Source organism: Leptodactylus fuscus, chromosome 1, assembly GCF_031893055.1.
Source record: "Leptodactylus fuscus isolate aLepFus1 chromosome 1, aLepFus1.hap2, whole genome shotgun sequence".
NCBI classification, from domain to species: Eukaryota; Metazoa; Chordata; class Amphibia; order Anura; family Leptodactylidae; genus Leptodactylus; species Leptodactylus fuscus.
In genome coordinates, this window is record NC_134265.1 from 336,387,630 (window position 1) to 336,414,409 (window position 26,780).

The window sequence follows — 26,780 nt, forward strand, 5'->3', positions numbered from 1 at the left end:
AGGTGGAATCCGCATCAAAATTCTGACCAAAAAAACAGCTGAAATCAATGGGAGCCGGTCATTTTATTTTTTTGTTCCGCGAGCGGTTTGTTCCGGCTACCGTAGAAGAATAAAAACCTCATTCTTCAGGCGGATGACGCAGCCGGACGTCCGCCTGAAGACACTCCCGCCCGACTAGACCCTAATCCGGAGCGGAGTGCCGTGACTGGATGACGATGCACTGCCTCCACATCAAATTCCAGTCCAAAATACCCCATGTGAACATGACCTTAGTCTAGGGATTTTTTTTACCTTAACTTCTACACTAATGTAGCCTTTTAAATCTCTTGCATGCAAAAGTTCAGGAGTGTGAGCAACAGAATGTCGAAACTTGTGGGCTCTACCTCAAAAGCTGTTATAAAGAAAAATCATTATAGTCTTTACTAACTGCTGATAAATTGTAATCCCATTGTGTGTGTGTATATGTATACTGTGAATTCCTTCTATTATTGACCTTTTTCATATTTGGCGTTGTGATGTGAAGAATGTTAACCTATGATCTAGTTATTTCACCTTATGACCTGGAAAATAAAGGTTTAACAAGCAAACGTGCAGATTTCACCAGCAGTAAAGAAATGTATGGACACCATGGAAGGGCCAAGGCCTGGCAGGAGAAGGTGACGAATTCATACTTTTACTGCTGCTGCAATCCATGTCTAAGGAAGGTCGTCTATATTAAACAGGCTACTTTATTTGGATTGCAACTGTTTAATAAAATCTGCATATTAAATACCTTTTATATATAGCTCTAGCCCATAACAATACACATGAAAAATGTCTGCTAAGATTACCGTCATGGCCAAAAGTTTTGAGAATGACATCTTCTATTGTCACATGATCTGCTGCCCTCTGGTTTTTATGTGTTTGTCAGATGTTTGTATCACATACAGAAATATAATTACAATCATATTATGAGTAACAAAAGCTTATATTGACAGAATGAGTTAATGCAGCAAGTCAATATTTGCAGTGTTGACCTTTCTTCTTCAGGACCTCTGCAATTCTCCCTGGCATGCTCTCAATCAACTTCTGGACCAAATCCTGACTGATAGCAGTCCATTCTTGCACAATCAATGCTTGCATCTTGTCAGAATTTGTAGGTTTTTGTTTGTCCACCCGTCTCTTGATGATTGACCACAAGTTCTCAATGGGATTAAGATCTGGGGAGTTTCCAGGCCATGGACCCAAAATCTCTGTTTTGTTCCCTGAGCCATTTAGTTATCACCTTTGCTTTATGGCAAGGTGCTCCATCATGCTGGAAAAGGCATTGTTGATCACCAAACTGCTCTTGAACGGTTGGGAGAAGTTGATCTCGAAGGACATTCTGGTACCATTCTTTATTCATGGCTGTGTTTTTAGGCAAGACTGTGAGAGCGCCGATTCCCTTGGCTGAGAAGCAACCCCACACATGAATGGTTTCAGGATGCTTTACAGTTGGCATGAGACAAGACTGGTGGTAGCGCTCACCTCGTCTTCTCCGAATAAGCTGTTTTCCAGATGTCCCAAACAATCGAAAAGGGGACATCGAAAAGGGGGTCATTCTTAATTAATCATGACAGATAGATCTCCAGCCCTGTCCTCATCAACACCGACACCTGTGTTAATGGAGCAATCACTGAAACGATGTTAGCTGGTCCTTTTAAGGCAGGGCTGCAATGATGTTGAAATGTGTTTTGGGGGATAACGTTCATTTTCTAGGCAAATATTGACTTTGCAAGTAATTGCTGTTAAGCTGATCACTCTTTATAACATTCTGGAGTATATGCAAATTGCCATTAGAACATCTGAAGCAGTAGACTTTGTAAAAATTTATACTTGTATCATTCTCAAAACTTTTGGCCATGACTGTACAATTACATTTCTTTGCCTAATTATAATCTTGTCTGTGCAAATCTGTTATATATCCATTTCCTTCTCAGGATAGTTATTAACTTTTAAATAACTTCCCTAAATTTTAAAGTAGAAGTAAAAAGTTCTTTTGCTGGTGTACACCCGTTTATTTATATAGTACCATTAATTCCATGGTGCTTTACATTTGGGAGTTACATACAATTTGGGGGTTACATACAATACACAAAATATACAGGTAGCTATTATACTAACAGTGACCGACTGGCACAGTGGGGTAGAGGGCCCTGCCCGCGAGGGCTTACAATCTATGGGGGAAGGGGGGTAGAGACAGAAGGAGAGGGGGAGACAGTACAGATGGCAGTGCAGTGATAGTGTTATTGGAGGTTGTAGGCCTTCCTGAATAGGTGAGTCTTCAGGGCCTTCTTGAAGCCTGTGATTGTGGGGGTCAGTCTTATGTGTCTTGGTAGGGAGTTCCAGAGTATGGGGGATGCACAAGAGAAATCATGGAGACGGTTGTGTGAGGAGCGGATGAGAGCAGAGCGGAGTAGGAGGTCATTGGAGGATCTGAAGTTACGTGTGGGCAGGTAGTGGGAGATTAGGTCAGAGATATATGGAGGGGACAGGTTGTAGATGGCTTTGTATGTTAGTGTTAGTAGCTTGAACTCAATTCGCTGGGCTATAGGTAGCCAGTGGAGGGACTGGTAGAGGGGAGCAGCCGATGAAGATCGGGGGGTGAGGTGAATTAAGCGAGCAGCGCAGTTTAAGGTGGACTGGAAGGGGGCGAGGGTGTTTGCTGGGAGTCCATGGAGAAGGGTGTTGCAGTAGACTAAGCGGGAGATTATTAGGGCATGGACGAGCATCTTGGTAGTTTCCTGGGTGAGGAAGGAGCGGATTCGATGGATGTTCTTGAGCTGGAGGCGGCAGGAGGTGTTGAAGTTTTGAACGTATGACTTGAAGGATAGGTCGGAGTCCAGGGTAACTCCAAGACATTGGGCCTGTGGGGCAGGGGAAAGTGGGGTTCCGTTAACTATGATAGATGGGTCAGGTGGAGGGGCCATACGGGTTGGGGTGAAAATGATGAACTCCGTTTTCTCCATGTTCAGTTTGAGAAAGCGGGAGGAGAAGAAGGAGGCTACGGCCGCTAAGCAATCTGGAACTCTGGTCAGCAGGGAGGTAATGTCTGGTCCAGAGATGTAGATTTGGGTGTCATCGGCATTGCAGTGGTACCGAAAGCCATGAGATTCTATGAGTTGGCCCAAGCCAAGGGTGTAGATGGAGAACAGGAGGGGTCCTAGGACGAAGCCTTGGGGGACACCTACAGAGAATGGGCGCAGTGAGGAGGTAGTGTGCGAGTGGGAGATGCTGAATGTGCAGTCGGTGAGGTATGAGGAGATCCAGGAATGGGCCAGGTCTGAAATACCAAGGGATGAGAGAATTTCTGACAGGAACTCTGAGTATTAGGACCATATTATATTTGCTTGTATAGCGCCATTATATTCTGCAGTGATTTACAGACATTCAGTAACTATCTAGGTTGACATCGGTGATCTCAAATCTGAAGGTTTGCATCATTTTGTTTGTTTATAAATTTTGGGTCAGGTTGTTCTCTCAGTCCTCGGGGTCTTTAGCATGTAGCCGAGGGTCTGGACAGGTGCGGTGCACAGGGGTGTTTGGATGTTGAAAGGACAGAGATCAGTAAGTAACACTCCCATCCTGCCTGTGACTGATCTCCATTGCAGGGTGTAATCTCGAGCTCCATCTCCATTCGTGTTATCAGGGCAGGATAAGAAGTGGAGAAGAAGCTGCTTAAGAAGCCATTGCTGAAAGCTTATACAGTCAGAGCCAGGTCAGCAGGCTATTAGCAGCAAGCTGAAGACGTTTCAAAGGGTGGGATTTCATTCTTAGGAAAACTTCCTATGGAGTGGCAGATTTTCTGCTTGTTACTGGGGCTTACAATTTAGTCTTGAAGTGGTTGATCCCTTTTTTATTAGAGGATCAGATAGCTGGATCCCAATGCTGGTCATTTCCTCCTGCAGTCCCTGAAGCTTGGAGACAAAGGTTTAAGTTCTACCATAGTGGGTTGAGCAACTGCCATGACTTTTGGAACCATTGGGAGCCCGTTAAAGGGGTTGTCCAGTGAATTAAAAGGCTCAAAGGGTCCTAGTATAAAGACCACTTCCATTTCTCAGCCACTCAAAAGCTATCATAGTGCATAGAAAAACAGCAATGGAGGCTTTAATGGTGGTCTATCCTCTTCAAGGAGGAGTCCAGATTATTTTTTTCTTGCTGTCGATGATTGGTTTGGAGGCAATCTCTGGCAATCTCCAGTTCTACTCCCAGTGGAGTAGAAACTGGTTAACCAGTTTCTAATAAGCAGGCTGGAAAAATTTTCCAAAGATTATTGGGATTTGCTATTCACAAATCATTTATGTTCCAAGGTCTCTCCAGACAAAAGAATATCAGGAAAGGCACAGGGAATGATTCAAAATAATTGGTACTCACTTTTTCCTTACCTCTCTTGGGCACTCTCTCTTCTGGCCTCTTCTGTGACATGATGTGCATAGGGGATGGCTAAAGTCTGACTAGGTCTTAGTCACGTAGGGTATACAAAAAACTCTTTTAAGCTTGCATCAAAGTGTCATAACATTGGAATGTCCCACATGACCATTCACCGACCTCTGGTCCCATGGTCACATCTCAGAAGCATCTGTACCGTTAATAGAAGCCCAAACTAGTCCAAAGATTCCGGCAGTGATCAATAGAAAAATTGTTCTATGATGAGATGAACTAAAAGAGCAGTAATGCACATGAATGACAATGAATTATCCTGTTAGTTTGTACTAAATTTAACATGGTAGTGAGATCTGTCATGGTTGTTATGGAGGTAGATCTTCACATCTCTGGGCAGCTTCGGGCTGTATGTATTTTAAATATGATTTTTATTGAAAAGAACAAAACTCTTACAATATAATAGAAAAACAATTACAAACATAAGGAAAATCGGCATAGGTCCAATCAGTAGAACAGGAATTGCAAGTTGGAGCTCCGGGCTGCAACCCAAGTACATGGATGACACAAACATGACCAAATAAACAAAGACCAAAGGACCAGATATACAAACGCTACAAAGACACCAATTCTACGAGAAGACATGAAAGGACTGAAGAAGGGAACACAACCAGAGAGGTACAGGAAGGGAAAGGGGAAAAGAAAGAATAGGGGGGATGGAATAGGGACAGAAGAGAACAAGAAAACCAAACAATAACATAAACAACATAACCACATACCTGAATACAGTACTAAAGAAACACAAGGTACATCCAAAAAAGAAAATAAAATAAAGCCACCTGGGATAACAACCTAGTAGGTAGACAGTGATCAAGGGGTCCCCACGGGAGCAGCCTGAGGCCGAGGAGAAAGAACTCCCTGATTAGACTCCATGTACGAAATCCAAAGGGACCACTGGGATCGAAACTTGGCGTAAGTGTGGTTTTTGTTGGACAACAGACGTTCCAAGGTGCATGCCAAGTTCACATGGAGTAATTCAGCTACAGTCAAACAAAGAGCAAACTTCCACTGACGAGCGATCATGGCCCGAGCTGCGAGCACGATCTGCCCCAAAACGACCTGCATCTTTGTGGGAAAACTACCAACGTCTAAGAAGCAAAGGGCGAGACCAGGAGAAGGACTGATATCAAAACTGGCTATGGTGGACATGAAGCGAAATACCGCTATCCAGAAGGCTCGAACCGGAGGGCAGTCCCACCACAAATGCAAGAAGGAACCTACTTGGCCGCATCCCCTCCAGCAAAGTCTGGAACAAGAAGAATCAATGTGCGCCATTTGGGTCGGGGTCCTATACCACCGCAGCATAATTTTCAAGGCCGTTTCCCAATGAGACGCCCCCCTAGATACGCGCTTAACAAACCCAGCTGCCGTGTACCAGTCCGACAGAGGGATGGTTCTGGCAAGATCAGTTTCCCAACGGAGCAGGTGAAGAGGCTTGACCCGCTCCGGAGGGACAGAGAAAAAGCCATAAAACACAGATAACCCACCTCTAACAGGCGAGGACCTATTCCACAATTTTAAGGCTAGCCTGGGAAAGGTCAATCTCGAGGGCTCGTAGGACTGAAAAAAATGACGCAACTGCAAATATTTAAAGTAGTCTGTTTTAGGGAGATGGAATTCTTCCTGTAACAAGGAGAACGACTTAAACCCTTCATCAGAGTACAGATGGGCCACTTTGTAGAGACCCCTAGAGACCCATCCACGGAGTCGCAGTTGAGGGAGAAAAGAGGTCAAATATAATAGGGGTAACTTCGACAAAGGGACCAGGTCTTCTCTGGAGGTATATGACAAAAAGTAACGCCAAGCAGACACTGAGGCCCTAAGACTCAGCAAGGGAGGGGAAGTGATGGGGGGGCTCAAATCCTTAGGACGTAAAATACTCATAAGCGGGGCATCTAGAAGGCTTTCCTCAATTTCGGCCCAACGCCATTTATAAGTCTCATCCCACCCAACCTTAAGTTGATCAAGGATAGACGCCATATAGTATTTTCTGACATCTGGGACGCCCGCACCCCCATGGGACCAAGGACGCGTCATCACCTTAAGTCGGACCCTGGACCTCTTACCCTCCCATATATAATTGGAAAGAATAGACTGAAGCTTAGTAAAATATGAGTCAGGGAGGGGGATGGCAACTGTAAGGAACATATACAAAATTAGAGGTAACACCATCATTTTGACAATGGCGATTCTGCTAGCCCAAGACAACATCGGTCGTGAGAAAGAGGCAAGGAGAGAAGTAATTTTGGTCAGAAGGGGGGTATAATTGGCAGAGAACAGATCCGAACTAGGGGCTGTCAGGGAGATACCAAGGTAAGCTATACGGGAGTCATTCCATTGGTAAGGGAATTGAGTACTGAGATCCCGTCTCAAGCTTCGGGCTGTATGTAGGATTAGGCTTCGGGTGTCATTTCCTCCTTCTCACTGACACTTGTTTATTTAGTCTTGGTTATCGGCCGCTCACAATGGTGTATGAGCTGCTGGAAGTAAACAGTCACATTGTCCGCTAATGTCTTGTGTATAGCCAACAGTAAAGAGGAAAATCACTCTACAAATGCATCCACGTCTCTAAACTATCCACTAAGGATCTTGTATACTGCTGACCACAGAGTATGGGGAACCTGCACCTTATGTGACCACAGAGTATGGGGAACCTGCACCCTATGTGACCACAGAGTATGGGGAACCTGCATTACTAGCACAAGGATTGTGCGCTGCATGTTGTGGAAAATGACTCCATATTTAATATTTGACTTTTTAGTGCGGCTTCATAAAGCTGTTCAATTCTTTAACCCCCTGTAAGCAGATATGTCACTTAGTGAGGTTTTAGGATACTGTATATACTCGAGTATAAGACGAATTTTTCAGCACAGTTTTTGTGCTGAAAAAGCCCCCCTCGGCTTATACTCGAGTCAAGCAAAAAAAAAACAAACAGCCGCAATAGTAATGTATAGAATAGTATAATAGAATAGATCAGTGTCAAAGCTCCATCACCCTAAAGGTGAACCTTAAACCCCGGTGCCCTTCACCACTGACCATCGAAAGGCATACCAAAGGTATGTGATGTGGTAAGTTGCCTCTTGAGGCCTCATCCCGGGCCCTTTAAATCCTCCATATGCATAATGCAGTTAAGTGCCTCTGTCCACATCAGTCAGTTGGGATCTAGTGTGAATTTCCATAATCTAGGAATAATCTGATGCATGGACATTAGGAAGTGGTGCAGGAGGATTTTCTTTGGTTTAGAGATGGGGACATTGTTGTGTTAATTAATAGGCCTGTGTAATGCTTCTTTTTTCCTGTGGGGGTGCTGCAGAAAAATTGAGCACCAGTTTGAAGGTTATATGAGTAATAATCCACTGTAGTCCCAGAAATATATCTGAAGTTATTGTTAGGAGTCCGTCTGAAAACAGGGAGTATCTAGAGGGAACAAACCCTTTTAAAGAGAAACTGAAATAGAAACTGCAGAAAAATCCCCCCTGGACCATCTGTGACCTTTATCCTAAGAAAAATGGTAATGGTAATATCTTTATTCCAGGAATGAGTCTACGTATTTTTTTTGGCATGTAATTTAGGATCTTAGGCCATACTACTTTTCTGTAAGATGCAGCTTTTCTGCCCCCTTGTTGGGCAATACAAATTGGTTACACCCACTTTTGGTGTAAAGCATGTTCACCAGTTTCTTGGACATAATGGTATGATCAAATAAAAGCTCACACTGTTTTTGGATGATTCCAACTTATCCTTTAATTCCTCTATTAAACAGTGTTGGGTTTTCTGGACTTAATGCCCAGTTGAGTCATGGTAGGGTGAGGAAAACCCTTCCATTTATCCTAAGTTCTGATGAAGGATTCAATGGGATAACAGTCTGATCTTAGTATTTGGGTGGGTTTACAACAAAATCAAAACCAAGTATGGGATGTGGAAGCCACCTTTCCTCAGCTAAGAGATGTGTGAAGGACTTCATCAGGATTAGATCTTTAGGTTTTCATCTTTTAGCAAAGGAATGAGGAGGAAGTGTTGGCACTATACTTGACCAAATTTAGAGGTTGTCTTTTCTAAAGGGCTTTGAACCTGAAGTCTCTTAAATGTGGTCAGTCTGGTTCTCAGTCCAAACCGCTATTCACATAAGAAAAAGACTAAACAGAAGGCAGTCACCAGTTTGTCCCATTTTATTTATAAATACTATAAGGGGTAATGTCACTAGGGAGAGACTGATACATGGACTATGTGTGCCCTGCTAAGAATTCTGGGTAAGGCATATGCAAAGACCTCATTGGTAATGGCAAATTTGCACCTAGCACCACCTTTTTGGAAGGCAGCTCCCAATAAATTAATACTTGGTTTTCAAATAAATCTAAGGGCTAATTCTGGGAATAGCTAAGCCAAAAAGATTGAGATAATATTGCCGGTCACAATGCCAATTATCCACCCCTCATTCTCCACATGGGAGCTTCCAATCAGGGTCTTTCCCTCTCTCACTTAGCCCCTTGCTTGATTTTGTTGGATGTCGTAATCTGATGAGGCCTCTGTCTCCTGATCACCTTGGTTATAAGGGTCTTATTGGCGCGACTTACCCTGATTTTTCAGATTTATCAATTTGATCAGATTCCTCTGAAACTGAAAGTGCTTCTATTTTTGACTCTCAATGTTCTGGAGAGCTTTCCCTTTATTAGCAAAATGAGGTTCAGTAAAAAAGTTTTGTTTTCTCAATGGCCTCTTTTATAACCAAGGAATGTTTCTCTTCTAGAAATAGGAACCAACCATAGAGAACTTTTAGGAATCTCCTTCTCCCATATCTACGTCAGGGCTGTTGATCTTGCCCGATGAACAAGAACTGGATTTCCCCATGGTATACACAAACAATTACAGGAAACCAAAATCTGATCAGTCAGTGTCGAGGTTGTGGAGACTTTTGCAAACAATTGGAAAGATTTACTAAGCTAAGAGTTTCAGACTTAAAAGGTTTTTTTTCCAGAACTGAAATTTTTGGTGACCTAGTTCATCAATATCAGATCTGTGCAGGTCCAACACGATCATTGGGGAGTGACTCGCTGATACTTATGAGGGTAATATGAGTTGATACTGTATAAGGCCTACAAGGCCAGTGTGCCGGGATACATTCAGAAATGCCTATATAGAATATTTCAGAAAGCAAAGACTATAGAATAGTCATTCCTCATAAATCAAGACATAAAGCATAAGTGCCTTAATACATTATAACAGTACCCAAAGCTTATTTTTCTTGGTCACAGAATATAACCAGGTAAATATTTTCATGGTCACGGATTGTGAACAAATGATCCATATCATTATGAAAGGATGTATATACCAATCCAAAAGTGGCACCTTTTCTCCCCAGTGCAGTACCCCACAAATGGTGGCAAGTCCACCCCTCATGGATGAAAACATTTTCTTTCCAAAGTCTCACGACCATTATGTGGCTGCATGAATAATATTCCATCACCAGATAGCCTTTGTCATGTGGGACGGACAAATAAAGGAGCAAAATTTCACTGTACGGAGGAGCATTTGATAAACGCCTATATTTCTAGGACATCAAGAAGTAGACAATAGATCACTAGTGTTAGGACTCCATCATATCACCAGATATAGCATGCTATACCACAAGACTGTGAGGATGGAAAAGCAGACCATACATGTTCCTCAACGTTTAGGATGAAAACCCTTTATTTTTAGAAATAATTACACATGACACGAAGTAACCTTTTGTGGGCTGGAGGTCGGCCACAGCTTTATTAACCTTTAACCTTTTAACTATGATTTGCATAACCATGAACCAGAAACAAAACAAATATGAGAACGGAAGGGGCTTTGCCCGGCCCCTATACTCCGGGAGGCCACTCCCACTTCCGGCACGCCCCTTTTCACTTTCTCTGTACCACCGCCAAGGAGGACCAGTCGGAGAGACTACGCCAGGCTCCGACCCCCACCCAAACGAAACAGAGCTTGCTCCACACTGTCCTGAAGGTCCGACAAAAAGATGTCCATCCCAATGTCATATAAATGCACTCCATCTTGCCTCATCAGAGCACTGTTATCCCCTTCCAACTGGCGATGACGTACAACAAAGCCACCCTTAGCCCGGACCAGTCTGGACATACGAGAATTCACAGTCCTGCAGGATCTCTTAATAGCATCAGCGTCACCGCCAGGCCACCCTAGATACTATCTCGGACCAAACAACAATGACCTGTTCAAAAAACGAGTAAAAACGTTCCATGTCCAAACACATCATGGTTAAGAGTTCAGCCGTACGCAGGGAAACCAGATCGTTCCCTCCTGCGTGGAGTACAATAGAATCAAACAGTATTATCCATCTGGAACAGATTCTCTGGCGGCCTCCGGAGGCCTGGAGCGCCTGCTAGATCTACGTCGCTGGCGCTGTTCCCACTGGAGAGGCTTCCTGTTGCTCGCCATCTCACTAGTTCCCCTCGCCAGGACATCTTATTGAGTGGATTTTGGCAGTGCCATGCTTCTTACTGTATGTGGTGGCACATTCAGATTCAGATGACGTGTCACTATCATGCATTCTAAAAAGGAAAAATGGCAGCACTCCAACAATCAGTTAGAAAAAATGTGGGTTTATTCCAAATAGAGCGACGTTCTTATCAGAACCTTTCAAGCAAAGTGAGGAAAACCACCGGTTTAAATAAGAACCATAATCATATGGTGCATAATTACAATGATTCAATTTGCATATAAAAACAGTGTATTGCAACATCAAAACACACAAGTGAATAGGAGACGGTGTAATAAGTGCTATTAGTATAAGATGAGCCATTTTTCAGATCAATAACTGACGCATTTATAAAATCTCATAGTATAAAAATATTTAAACGGAGGAGGAACATCCACTTATATTTTGCTAATCTCATGGATATATATATTCATTCATATATCGCAGCGTCTTCTAATGACTATTGCGCAAGATCAGATACGACTTGCCATCCTCACCCAAGTAATCACTCCCCGGAGGGGCAACTTTAGGACCTGACCTGCACATTCATTAAATATACTGCCCCATTGTGTATAGCTGCATCAGCCTACATGATGGTTTACGGAGCCAGGGTCGGACTGGGGTGCCTAGGGCCCACCAGTGGGATTATTTCCAGGGGCCCACCCTACTGCCATATTAAATATTGCCCGTCCAGTTTTTGCCATTATGCACGTTTAAAGTGCATTTTCACACACAATACAGTGTGCAAAACAGAACTGTATTGTCATTTGTACTAAATTGATCACTTTTAGCTGCGCCTTGGTTTACTGTCTTTGAATAGAAAAAAATATTTTATTTTATATATGGGTATGCATGGTGAATATCATGGTGAATATTGACAAGAGTAACAATCACACAGGGACTCATCTATAGCTTATGCGTCCCTTCATAGCTCATTCAGATGTGACAGAATTCTGCACCAGAATAGAAGCCAATTTCTACTTGCCTCAACTCCCCTAGGCAGTAGGGAAGCAAACCGAGCAAACCTCAGCAAACCGAGGTCAAACCAGAGAGGCAAAACAGTACCAAATCACAATCCAAAAGAGTAGTCAATAAGCCAAGAAGCAGAGATCAGTAAATACAAAACAAGAGCAAGGACAAAGCAAAGTCAGAGACAATATCCAGCAAAAATTTAAGGAAGCCCAGAACCCGTCTCAGGCTTGATTGGCAGATAAGCTTTCAAACACAATGCAAACACCCCTTAGGGTGCATTCACACGGTGGAAAATGGCTGAATTTGGTGTGGAATCTGTGACAGATTCAGCGCTGAAAAAAAAGCCTCCCATTGACTTCAATGGGTTCCTTTTTCTGCAAAGCAACCCATTGAAGTCAATGGGAGGCTTTTTTTTAGCGCTGAATCTAATGCAGATTCCACACCAAATTCAACAGTATTTTCCTCTGTGTGAATGCACCCTAACAATAACAACACAATGACAAGAGATCAGGAGCAGGTACTCATAAGCAGACAGGCCTCCTGCACTGTACAATGCAGCAAGAGAATGGTGCAGGAGTTCGAACGGGTGAGCACGTAACATGAGTATAATTTTTCTTTATAAGGGGTCATTCACATGGAGTAACGCCTCACGTGTATCAGAGGCGTACGTGCCGAGCACTTCCCATTCACTTCAATGGGAGCGCTCGTAGCACCGCCGTTACGGCGGCGTTATGAGTGCTCCCATTGAAGTGAATGGGAAGTGCTCAGCAGCCCTGCCGTAACGCCGGCGTGTACGCCTCTGATACACGTGAGGCGTTACTCCATGTGAATGGCCCCTTATGCTGTGTTTTTTTCTCTTTCAGGTTATGATGATCCATTGGATTATGTTGGATTCCATCGATGATCATCATTTTTGTTTTATTTTTTTTTAATTCTTTAATAAAATGGTCAACGATTTGTCTATTTCAATAAAAACAAATTTCTTTCACGTCTTGAGTTTTTATAAATACTTTCTTACGCCTTAATAATGGTGACTGGTAGACGGCATCCATTACTAAGGTGTGGCTTAGCATTAGTGGTGAATATTTTAGCACTAACCCTCCAATTATTACCCCGCTACATAACGCTGAGAAGAATTGGTTATCATCCAATACCCGGCTGTTTAATAGAGACTGATGAGGATTGGGGCAGTCGCAGGCTGGAATTATTAGGGTCAGTGCTTATTTTGACGCTAAATCCGCCTCAAAATCAGCCTCCAAAAAAAGCCTCCCAATAGAACTCAAAATGAGCACCAAAAAACTCAGTGTGCACTGACCCTTAGGCTGGAAAAGGCCGAAAACAACAGGCTGGTATTATAAGGCTGGAAAGGGCCGAAAACCATGCCATTTCCACCCTTGTAATGTCAGGATACTGCTTTTTATATCTGTCTGGCTCAGAAATATTGGGGGGATTCTATGTTGCTTCATAATAAGAAAAAAAAATGACATAGGGTCCCCCCAATTTTTCATAACCAGCCAGATATAACAAGCAGCAGCAGCCTGACATTACAAGGGTGGCAAGAGCCATGGTTTTTGGCCCTTCCCAGCCTTATAATACCAGCCTGCGACCACCCCAATCCCCAGCAGTCTCTTTAGACAGCTGGGTATTGGACGATACCCAGCTCTTCCCGGCACCCCTGATGGTGTTGGGTACCGGGGTAATAATTGGAGGGTTAGTGCTAGACTATTCACCAGCTAACACTAAGCCACACCTTAGTAATGGATGCTGTCTATCAGACAGTCGCCATTACTAAGGGGGTAAGAAAGTATTTAAAAAAAAAAAAAATCAAGAGACATGAGAGAAATTTTTTTTACTGAAATAAAAACGCCCTCAGACAACCCTCGTTGACTATTTTATTATAAAAAAACAAAAACGATGATCATCGATGGAGTCCAACGAATCCGATGTAATCCAAGCAATCCATCATAACCTGAAAGATAAAAAAAAAAACCTGTATGACGGAGAGATTGCCGCTGTTGTGAACGTAGCATAAGGCTATGGCTACACTACTACTTCCGTCATGCAACCAGTGTCACTTTGGGACTCTTTCACATTAGTAAATGAAGTCGCATTGGGTCCGTCAGGTTGCAATGTGACTCCATTCACTAACATAAGGGAAAGAATCACAGGGCGACACATCTTTGGTTGCATGACAGAAGTTATAGTGTAGCCATAGCCTAATGCTAGGTTCACAACAGCGGCAAGCTCTCCGTCATACAGGTCCACCATGGGACCAGAATGACGGAGAGGTGGGCTGTCAAAATGGCGGTTACACCCAGACAGTGGCAGACCTCATTAACATAATGAAGTCCGCCAGGTGTCAGCCATTTTCAAAGTGACAGGCATAAGTCCTGAGTGGTTTCTGCAACTTGGAAATTGTTATGCTGGAGCCCTAGAAAAGGGCACAAGCATAACAATAGAGTGGAACATTATCTATAGGGTGGGTGCACTACAACTCCCAGCAGCTCCAGATGCCCTGGAGCTGCTGGGAGTTGTAGTCCACCCACCCCATAGGTAATGTCCCACTCTATTGTTATGCTGGTGACCTTTTCTAGGGCTCCAGCATAACAATACAGTGAGACATTACTTATGGAGTGGGTGGACTACAACTCCCAGCAGCTCCAGGGCATCTGGAGCTGCTGGGAGTTGTAGTATTTGAAAGATTTGGGGGGCAAAATAGGGGACAATAAAAGCAGGGTTTTTTTAATTGTAAAATTCCCACTTACCTTGTCACTGTCTGCAGGTCTGGCCTCCGCTTCTTCAATCCAGCCGCCGCGCTCTGCTCTGACGCATCAGAAAAAGAGCTGCGGCTGGATTGGCCAATTCGTTTCCAGGATACATGGGGGCGGGCCCAACTACAGACGTTCTCCCGCCCCCATGTATCCGGCAGCTCTGCGTAGGTAGGCGACCGACAGGACACCAGGCTAAACGTCCTCCTGGGCAGGGGCCCGAATTGCAATGTCAGGGCCCCGATCGGTCCCCTAACCATCCCGATCGGCCCTTGATCATGCAGATCGGGCCCCTGCCTATACGATTTCTTAAACAAAACGATCAAAAATATAGTCGGGGCCTGGGGCCCACCGGGGGATCCCCCGGTGCTCCGGCAGGCCAGTCCGACCCTGTACGGAGCCTATTAATGGCTGCTCGGTACAACTCTGCTTATGAAGTGCAGTTTAAAGGAAACAAGTGAAATGAAGTCCCAGCATCACTTCACTGGTAAATTACAATATTCCATGTCCAATGGAAGCTAGTAAGGAGGGTGAAGTGTGACCTCCCATTTGCAGTCTATTGGGATATATCTTGTATAGCTGCTGGTTAAACAAATGCAAGATACTGAGGGAATGTTGAGATCTTCAAGGCTTGTGCACTGTACCTAATGTGTGTGTGTGTGTGTGTGTGTATGTAATGCCACAAGTGCTAAGCCACTGTGCCACTTAGATGACTTCTCCTGAGACTACACCTGATTGGCATTGTCTAAGGGGTCCCCTTGTTTTCCCACTCTAATTTCTATAATCAAATCTGGTCTTTGCTGAAGGAAACACTGCGTCACAAGTGGAGTTTGCGCTTAATGGTATACAGCAAGGGCAGACATCACAGGATAGTCAGGATACAGAAGCAGATAACACCATCATAGGGACTGGCAAGCTAGGAACAGGAATGTGTCTTTAGTTTTTATAAGACATCAGCACCATCCATCTATATCCTGTCAACACCATGGACGTGTCCTCTTCAGCACCATGGACAGCAGCTCCAATAGAAATCTAGGTTTACATGGCAACTTTAACTCCCATTTGATGTTTGCTATATATATATATATATATATATATATATATATATATATATATATATATGGTACTGGTGACTGCTGTCACAGATTTGTATCTGCATCCTATGGCACTAGGGAGAACCTTGTATGGAGTATTATTGTGCCACCATAAACTGTACCAGCTCACATTGGTACTATTTATGCAGAAGCGGTTTAGAGTTACACTTTAATTGGGGCAAAGCCTTGAAATATAAGTGATTATTTTCACTATGTACAGTACGACGTCTTATAACCAACTATGATGAGTGACCTGGTAGAAACTTTCCCAGAGCACTCTCATAGGCTGCTATCACAGCATAGAATAGGGGGCTTAAACCTGCAATCCCAACTGTATTGCAGTCTATGGGAGATTCACTACATTAATAAGGCAGGTCATAGACCAGCCTCAATAGCAATATTCCTATGACCGACCTGGGAACCTTCATAAGGCTTTTGCCATCTCACTGCATGGGAGCCAGGGTGCAATATTAAAGGACAGATTTTTAATAGTACAATGGATGTCGGAAACATGACTCATAAACAGAAGTCATAAAGTATATAATGAAAGAAATGGTGAAAGGTCACAAAAGGCGCTGAGGCGATATAGTGTAACAAATGTATACTATACCAATCCATAATATCAAACAATAAAAACTACATAAGAGCTGTGTGATGCATACAATGTAAGAACTGAAGAAACTGAGTAATTGCTTTGTATAGTGAAATGATGATCAACACATCTCTCCCCTACTACCATCACTTCAATGCCTCCATGTTCAAGCCCACAGTACTTAGTCTGGGTTCTAATAGTGAGGTGCTGGTTCTGATCATATGACGCAGGGTTGGAAGCAATCTGGAAATCTAGAACTCATTTCTTTTAAGGTTCTTAACATCCATTAATGAGGTTCTTAAGTTTAGGACAAGACAAACCTATATTTGTCCATATCTCTCCATCCTGGGGGACCATTGCAGCTACGTATACTGTCCCTTTAATGCGTATGCCTTTTTGAGTAAACGGGCTCATGTTCTGGGCAACTTAGTGCCAAGTGTTATAGTCACCAGCCAATTATTTGCTACTGTATTATGTCCTGTGATCAATGATTGCCAGATAGTTCTGTATAGATGGAAGATGGTCCTGTCACTTTCTCCTGGTGGATCTAAGGAACCATAAGTCCTCTCCGGGCTATTCTACCATACAAATTCCCTTTTTCTATCATTCATCATTGTTTTACTTGTTAATCATCAATCACAGGTAATCCAGAAGATAAGTAGGTGACAATCCTACGATCACTAGATAAGCTTCCTGGCCATTGAGACTGTAAACAATAGGATTGAGTATACTGTAATACACATGCTATCCTATTCAATGTAAATAATGGGGGGATATGTTTTATATAGACAATTTGCAGAAATTTTTTTTCCACCAGAAGATTGTGGATTCCACTTACAAAAGCTGTGAATTATCTTCATTGAATGATAGTGGGACTAATCCTAATGTAGATCTGTGGGACGTCTTATATACAAGTGTCAGCCTCGTGTAAAACATGTCGAATTCTATCCCAACATAAACTTCCAAAGAAAGCTACAGATGAAAGACATGGGCAGGCTAGGTCCGTCAACATGGGGCTTCATCTTACAATATAGTTCTCAATTCTGGCTCACATGGGAGGGGGTCTCAAGATGGGAACCTAATCCTGAAACCAACCCTTTTAAAATATTCACTGGTCACAGAAACAGAACATAGGATATCTGAAATAATGGTGAAATAAGTGGCTTTATAGGAGATGTAGCTTCAATGGTTGTCCTCTGGGATACCTTTTTATCTCCAGTCATTGTAAACTATATAGTTGTACTAATTGAGACCTGAATAACTAAGTCTTCCACGATGTCATCACTGGCTGTAGACGACTTTGGCAGCCCCTTGTCCTGAGACTGCCCTCTGCGCCCTTCCTCTGGCCCTTAGGGTATTAAGCCAGGATACTGGAGTCTCCGAGTGCTAAGATCTGCTGCTGACAGAGCAATGATCTCACATCCTTTCCAAATTATCTGCTCAAGTAGTGAAGTCTCAACCACTCGCGTTACAGATCCCGTCCTCGCCATCAATCAGAAGATGTGACTGCAAAAGACGAAACATTTCTCTGTTTCATCACCTCACCTATGCTGTTCCTGCTGAGTAAGATTGATGCTGGGACTGTACCTGTAGTCTCAGGCTTCTGATAATAGATCACCTCTCGCATCCTATAGGTGACCAGAGCTTCTGTTCATGGTCCACTCAACCTTAATGTGTGAATGTGTGTGAGGTCAGGTCTCATCTTTGACTTACACTTGCCCATCTAAACAGGGTTTGTATTGAACTCACACAGACATGGTCATAAACTACCTCTGAAGAATTTTTAGCAGAAATTTAGGCAAAGCAAATATGAACATCAGATCTTGTTGGGTTTTTACAAGCCAGATAAGAATTTACAGCTGGCTACAGATCTAGGCAAGTTATTGTATAGAAGAGACAAACCACTGGTCAAAAATCTGTCTAATCCCCTATGGTTAACTCAAGTAACTCCCATTTTAATTTTGAGCACAAGTTTTGATTTGCATGACGATTTAGAGGGTACACGACCTTTTGTTTTTGTGGGAGTTAATGCATCCAACTCTTCTTAGTAAGCGTGTATGAATCACTAGTTGTGATTTTTGTTTTTTTTTACCAATATGTATTTTATACTGGGTTTTTAAAGGGTGCCAACATTCTTTTATTATTATTGTTTATTTATATAGTACCATTAATTCCATGGTGCTTTACATTTGGGGGTTACATACAATACACAGAATATACAGGTAGATATAATACTAACAGTGACCGACTGGCACAGTGGGGTACAGGGCCCTGCCCGCGAGGGCTTACAATCTATGAGGGAAGGGGGTAGAGACAGAAGGAGAGGGGGAGACTGTACAGATGGCGGTGCGGTGATAGTGTTATTGGGGGTTGTAGGCCTTCCTGAATAGGGGAGTCTTCAGGGCCTTCTTGAAGCCTGTGATTGTGGGGGTCAGTCTTATGTGTCTTGGTAAGGAGTTCCAGAGTATGGGGGATGCACGAGAGAAATCTTGGAGACGGTTGTGTGAGGAGCGGATGAGAGCAGAGCAGAGTAGGAGGTCATTGGAGGATCTGAGGTTACGTGTGGGCAGGTAGCGGGAGATGAGGTCAGAGATATATGGAGGGGCCAGGCTGTGGATGGCTTTGTATGTTAGCGTTAGTAGCTTGAACTCAATTCTCTGGGCTATAGGTAGCCAGTGGAGGGACTGGCAGAGGGGAGCAGCCGATGAAGATCGGGGGGTGAGGTGGATTAAGCGAGCAGCGCAGTTTAGGGTGGACTGGAGAGGGGCGAGGGTGTTAGCTGGGAGTCCATGGAGAAGGGTGTTGCAGTAGTCTAAGCGGGAGATTATGAGGGCCTGGACGAGCATCTTGGTAGTTTTCGGGGTGAGGAAGGAGCAGATTCGGTGGATGTTATTGAGCTGGAGGCGACAGGAGGTGTTGTTGAGGGTTTGAATATGTGGCTTGAAGCATAGGTCAGAGTCCAGGGTTACCCCAAAGCATTGGGCCTGTGGGACAGGGGTAAGTGGGGTTCCGTTAACTTTGATAGATTGGTCGGGTGGAGGGGCCATACAGGATGGGGTGAAAATGATGAACTCCGAAAATGTATTCAACAGATTCTCTAGTACTGAGGTCTACCAATGTAGAGTTACAGAACATATTTACTATACTGCAGTTTCATAAAAAATGGTTGGATATGTCGTCAAATATCTGAGGCCACTTTGTATGTAATCATCAGTATGTACCCTATGCATACAAGCTCAGCATAAGCATGCTATCAAGTGTTGTATATACAAGTATACATACACCAGGAAAGACAGGTGCTGTCTCCAGCTAAGACAAATGTTGGTGGTCTACAACTCATTGTTTGGCTTCATAGGAAAGTGAAGAATTACACAACTTATTGTAAAACTACGTCACCTCCCAATGGCCACCTCCCTCCTGCCATAGATTAGGACATTACTATTGATAACAGGAGGATATATTTTGGCCAGAAGCAGAAGCTCATTGAACATTTTTTTTACCTGGCGTGTATTTGTTTAGCAGGAGATTAATCATTCCCGAGACTCAACAAGGACATTTGTCTTCTTGACAGGGTTTGAAACCATTTAAACCAAGATCTTCCAGCATGGAGCAGAAAGAAGAATAGGAATGTTCTCCTACTGAAGACTGAGAGTATTGCCCCAGGGTCTTGTCAACACTCTGACCTCTATGTATCTCCGATGTTTCGTGAAACCAAGTTCATTTTCAGACCAGTCATGGAATTGTATGTTGTGTCTTATTGGTTTAAATTGTCATGTTTTATGGATATTGCTTAAGACCGTAAACAATAATACGAGCCTGGCTTATAGGATCCTAATGATAAGTCTGCAACACAAACCTTTCCGACCCTGGTGCTTGATCTCGATTCACCCACATTATGTTGCTCTTTGAAGATCACTAGGTGTTGAATTATCTGCAGATGTAAGTTATCTAAACTCACAACTTCAACATGTGATCTGTAGGTAACTTGTGGCCATGACCTTATAGGATCTTGGGATGATCAATAAAATAGTCTTATCAATAACCAAATCCTTAGAGGTTCACCTTACTAGAAATGTTTGAGCCTAAATCCCATACAGGGAATCATTTCCACTATTTTAGAATGAGTAGTGACCCGAATATCAGGTCAGTTACACAGTAGGCTGGTAGATTGGAAATTTGAGGTCATAAAATATTATATGCAATAAGTAGCTCTAGTCAGTGTTTTGGCATAAACAAGAGTCAGGTAAAAGTTTCCATAAAATGAGACAATAGCCTACCACTAAGCGTATATAGGGCTAATACAGCTGTCAGTTACCCGTCTAGTCCTTGTATTTGCTCATATTACCCTGCACAACTTCCCAGATGAAAGGACTCACGTGAGGCTCCTTCTCCTGTTTTCACTTCCATTAGAACATTAAGAACAAGATTCCAAAATTGGTTGATGAAAAATGTAAGTGATCAGGAATCTTTCAGGATTGTCCTATAATATGTTACTGCTCATTATATCTGTCTTGTCTGGACAGGCTCAGCTACTTCTCCAAGGATCAAGTTCTCCTGACGCTCCGGACACTGCATTGATGGCAGGTACCAGATCTTAGTCTACATGTGTGACTATATACAGAAATGACAATCTGCTAGCACCATGTAAAATTGACCTGGATAGAGATCTGAATGAGATACATAATGATTGTGGTGCATGTTTGGCGGAAGAAAGGGCCTTATGTCAAACGTGAGCTGTAATATCCCTTAACTGCAGAAAACTGGTGGATGGATCAAATAACCTTTTCGCCTCCAATGGTCTCTGGAAATTTTGCACCTCCAGTAGCCAGAGCAATATTCACAGTTTTGAGATGGACAAATCAAACCTAAATTGCAACATTAAAAAAGCATCCAACCCCCCCCCCCATACCTATATATTTTCTTAAAGTAGACACTTGCATTTTAAAGAGGAGAATCTCCTCTTTAAAATAATACCAAGAACTTGATGATTAAACTTAGTTTTGGAGCGATTCACTGTTGCAACGCTGTCGGGAATTGAGATCTGCAGTTGGATCTCAATGCCAAATACCGTTTTCAACAGTGAATTGCTCCAAAACGGTAAGTTCAATCATCAAGTTCCTGGTACCATTTTAAAGAAGAGATTCTCTTCTTTAAAATGCATTTTAAAGCATCAAGATATGTTGATGCAGTCCAGAGATATCGGCATTAGTAGGGAGGACGTAGTAACTACGTCCTCAGCTACTGAAGTGCCACCTTGGGAGCATGTATAGCTACGTGCTTGGCAGTGAAAGGGTTAAATCTTCCCAATTGTGTATGGAGGTGGAGTTGTAGTGTTTTACTGCAACAAACTGCTAAGAATAGTCACACATTGTGGTTGTAGATGTAGATGGCTATTAGGGGCAAATCTTCACAGCATTATATACGTGTAAATGTCTTACACCCCTTTGTGTATTAGGCAGAATATCTTGTAGATAATGGCCTACTGAGTCCTCTTCCCTCTCCAGTGACCACTAAGCTTTCCTGTTGTCTTTTCTATTCTAAAACACAATAGATCCCTCAAAGCACTTCAGCTAAGAACATCCTATTAATCCTCTTACCTTAAGAAATATCCGTTACTGAAAAATCAATCTTAGCGAGTCTCTCCAATAAAGCTGCTCTGTCCTACAAAATATTGAGGTACTATACGGTTATCTTCCACCAGTCCTATTACTCAGGCCAGTTATGGGGAACCATACCTTTTTCTTAAACCCATGCCTGCTTTTCTCACCAAAATCAGTGTTGGATAGGGAATACTAGCGTAGAAAAAGGTGCAAACACTTGATGTAACGCGAATAAGGTGCAAGAAAGTTGCAACTCGTACCAAATCCAGGCGCACACTCGATAAATTTGTCCCACTGGGATTTTCTTAGTATGTTTAGAGGTATAGCATTTGTCGTCTTTGGGTTATTTAAATTTGTGCAATTTTTTTCAGTGATTATGTAATAATGTCTAGGAAAACGTAAAGGGGAGGGGAAATTAAAAAAATAAATAATAATTAAACTCATGCCACTGGGGGAGGGTTTGGCATGGTTTGGAAGTCAATCATTGGCATGATGGTAGCAATTGTGTATACTATATTATACTACCAGTGGCATAACTTGAAGGGGTGCAGAGGGTGAAGTCTCACCGGGGCCCAGGAGACTTAGGGGCCCCATAAGCACTGGCATCAGTATTGAGGTTGCAGCTTCCATCTGGACCATAAGCCAAGGAAACCCACAGATTAATCCACCTTTTAGTATGGTTAGGGTAAACGCCTTAGCTCCTGTAAATATTACTATCAAGAATTGGTAAAAGATGAGGTTCAAAGTCACTTAACTTGCAACATGCTGCCATGTTCACAAGACACCTGTCTGCATCAGACTTCTCAGATACCCTGGCAACAATAGTGCCATAGGCCACATCACGTCACACTGTTTGGGCGTCATATCCAACACAACTGGCACTGGGACACGTCTTCACGTGACTTTTGGCCACTGTGTACAACCAATAATAAAAATAACTCCTATTACCTGGGTCAAAATCTGAGTTTCTTCTTGAATTTTGAATGGCCATAGCAATTCGAGAAGCAAGTAGGAATATGGAGGCCTCACTAGCTTCAGAAGTTCCTCAGAAGTAATAGACAGCCAGCCAAGATCTTTCCCACTGAAGCTTGAATTTGGCAGAAACTGCTTTGGAGGTCCATAAGATGGTGGCATATAACAATTTGGGTTATTTTTATAAAGGTAGCTAGACATATTGACTCCAGGGTCACCGAGCTATAAGGGATAAATAAAGGTGAATACTTCTCATCCCATAGTTGGTCATTGACCTTGGAGATGAAGGAGGTGTTACTGTATACTGCCATTTGTGTGTCTTACAGGGCACTTTTAGGATGAGTCTTCAGGAGGCTTGTAGATCTCTGAGCTTCCCTCATGAAGGTGCTTCCTGCAAGAGGTGCCTAATGGATTCGGAGTGCTGTCTTTATTAGAGATGAGCGAACAGTGTTCTATCGAACTCATGTTCGATCGGATATTAGGCTGTTCGGCATGTTCGAATCGAATCGAACACCGCGTGGTAAAGTGCGCCATTACTCGATTCCCCTCCCACCTTCCCTGGCGCCTTTTTTGCTCCAATAACAGCGCAGGGTAGGTGGGACAGGAACTACGACACCGGTGACGTTGAGAAAAGTAGGCAAAACCCATTGGCTGCCGAAAACATGTGACCTCTAATTTAAAAGAACAGCGACGCCCAGCTTCGCGTCATTCTGAGCTTGCAATTCACCGAGGACGGAGGTTTCCGTCCAGTTAGCTAGGGCTTAGATTCTGGGTAGGCAGGGACAGGCTAGGATAGGAAGGAGAAGACAACCACAACAGCTCTTGTAAGAGCTAAATTCCAGGGAGAAGCTTGTCAGTGTAACGTGGCACTGACGGGCTCAATCGCCGCAACCCAGCTTTCCCAGGATCCTGAATGGAATACACTGTCAGTGTATTCCCGTATACCCGATATATACCCCGATACCCGTTCCAACGGTGTGCCCCCCCACCTTCACCCCAGAAATACCCTGCAAGTCCCCTAGCAATAGAATTGGGGCTATATACACCCACAATTTTTACTACTGGTATACAGTGCCATTGTCTGACTGGGAATTCAAAGAATATATTGGGAATACAAATACCCTCATTTCTTGCTACTGCCATATAGTGCCAGTGTCTGACTGGGAATTCAAAGAATATATTGGGGTTACGTGCACCCACAATTTTTACTACTGGTATACAGTGCCATTGTCTGACTGGGAATTCAAAGAATATATTGGGAATACAAATACCCTCATTTCTTGCTACTGCCATATAGTGCCAGTGTCTGACTGGGAATTCAAAGAATATATTGGGGTTACGTGCACCCACAATTTTTACTACTGGTATACAGTGCCATTGTCTGACTGGGAATTCAAAGAATATATTGGGAATACAAATACCCTCATTTCTTGCTACTGCCATATAGTGCCAGTGTCTGACTGGGAATTCAAAGAATATATTGGGGTTACGTGCACCCACAATTTTTACTACTGGTATACAGTGCCATTGTCTGACTGGGAATTCAAAGAATATATTGGGAATACAAATACCCTCATTTCTTGCTACTGCCATATAGTGCCAGTGTCTGACTGGGAATTCAAAGAATATATTGGGGTTACGTGCACCCACAATTTTTACTACTGGTATACAGTGCCATTGTCTGACTGGGAATTCAAAGAATATATTGGGAATACAAATACCCTCATTTCTTGCTACTGCCATATAGTGCCAGTTTCTGACTGGTAATTCAAAGAATATATTGGGGTTACGTGTACCCACAATTTTTACTACTGGTATACAGTGCCAATTTCTAACTAGGAATTCAAAATGCGCAAGGCTCCCGGAAAGGGACGTGGACGAGGCCGTGGGCGAGGTCGGGGGAATGGTTCTGGGGAGCAAGGTAGCAGTGAAGCCACAGGGCGTCCCGTGCCTACTCCTGTGGGGCAGCAAGCATTGCGCCACTCCACAGTGCCAGGGTTGCTTGCCACATTAACTAAACTGCAGGGTACAAACCTTAGTAGGCCCGAGAACCAGGAACAGGTCTTGCAATGGCTGTCAGAGAACGCTTACAGCACATTGTCCAGCAGCCAGTCAGACTCTGCCTCCTCTCCTCCTATTACCCAACAGTCTTGTCTTCCTTCCTCCCAAAATTCCGAAGCTTTACAGAACAATAACCCAAACTGTCCCTGCTCCCCAGAGCTATTCTCCGCTCCTTTCATTGTCCCTCAACCTGCCTCTCCACGTCACGATTCCACGAACCTAACAGAGGAGCATCTGTGTCCAGATGCTCAAACACTAGAGTCTCCTCCATCTCCGTTCGATTTGGTGGTGGATGACCAGCAACCCACCCTCATCGACGATGATGTGACGCAGTTGCCGTCAGGGCATCCAGTTGACCGGCGCATTGTGCGGGAGGAGGAGATGAGACAGGAGTTGGAAGAGGAAGTGGTGGATGATGAGGACAATGACCCGACCTGGACAGGGGGGATGTCAAGCGGGGAAAGTAGTGTGGATGTTGAGGCAGGTGCAGCACCAAAAAGGGTAGCTAGAGGCAGAGGCAGAGGTCAGCAGCTTAGGCGAAGCCAGGCCACACCCGGAATCTCCCAAGATGTTCCAGTTCGTACCCAGCCCCGAAAAACTCCCACCTCGAGGGCACGTTTCTCGAAGGTGTGGAGTTTTTTCAAGGAATGCGCCGAGGACAGATATAGTGTTGTCTGCACAATTTGCCTCTCGAAATTGATTAGGGGCTCTGAGAAGAGCAACCTGTCCACCACTTCAATGCGCCGTCATTTGGAATCCAAGCACTGGAATCAGTGGCAGGCAGCAACGGCAGGACAAAGGCCGCCTGCCGTTCACGCCACTGCCACTGCCTCTGCCACTGCCTCTGCCACTGCCACTGCTGACTGTGCTGGCGATGCACTCCAGAGGACGAGCCAGGACACCACTTCATCTGCCTCCGCCACTTTGTTGACTTCTCCCTCATCCTCCCCTGGTCCTGTCTTATCTCCTTCTCCTGCACCATCAAAGGCACCATCAGGCGTTTCTTTACAACAACCCACCATCTCTCAGACATTGGAGCGGCGGCAGAAATACACTGCTAACCACCCACACGCGCAAGCCTTGAACGCCAACATCGCTAAACTGCTGGCCCAGGAGATGTTGGCGTTCCGGCTTGTTGAAACTCCCGCCTTCCTGGACCTGATGGCAACTGCGGCACCTCGCTATGCCGTCCCTAGCCGTCACTACTTCTCCCGGTGTGCCGTCCCCGCCTTGCACCAGCACGTGTCACTCAACATCAGGCGGGCCCTTAGTTCCGCGCTTTGCACAAAGGTCCACTTGACCACCGACGCGTGGACAAGTGCATGCGGACAGGGACGCTACATTTCACTGACGGCACACTGGGTGAATGTAGTTGAGGCTGGGACTGCTTCCCAAACTGGCCCGGTGTACCTCGTCTCCCCGCCTAACATTCCTGGCAGGGACACGAGAAGAACACCCCCCTCCTCCTCCTCCTCTACCGCCTCCTCCTCCGCCACCGCCTCCTCCTCCGCTGTTAGATTGACCCCAGCTACGAGTTGGAAACGTTGCAGCACTGGCGTTGGTAGACGTCAGCAGGCTGTGCTGAAGCTGATCAGCTTGGGGGACAGACAGCACACTGCCTCCGAGGTGAGGGATGCCCTCCTCGATGAGACGGCAATATGGTTTGAGCCGCTGCACCTGGGCCCAGGCATGGTCGTTTGTGATAACGGCTGGAACCTGGTAGCAGCTCTGGAGCTTGCCGGACTCCAACATGTTCCATGCCTGGCCCACGTCTTCAACCTAGTG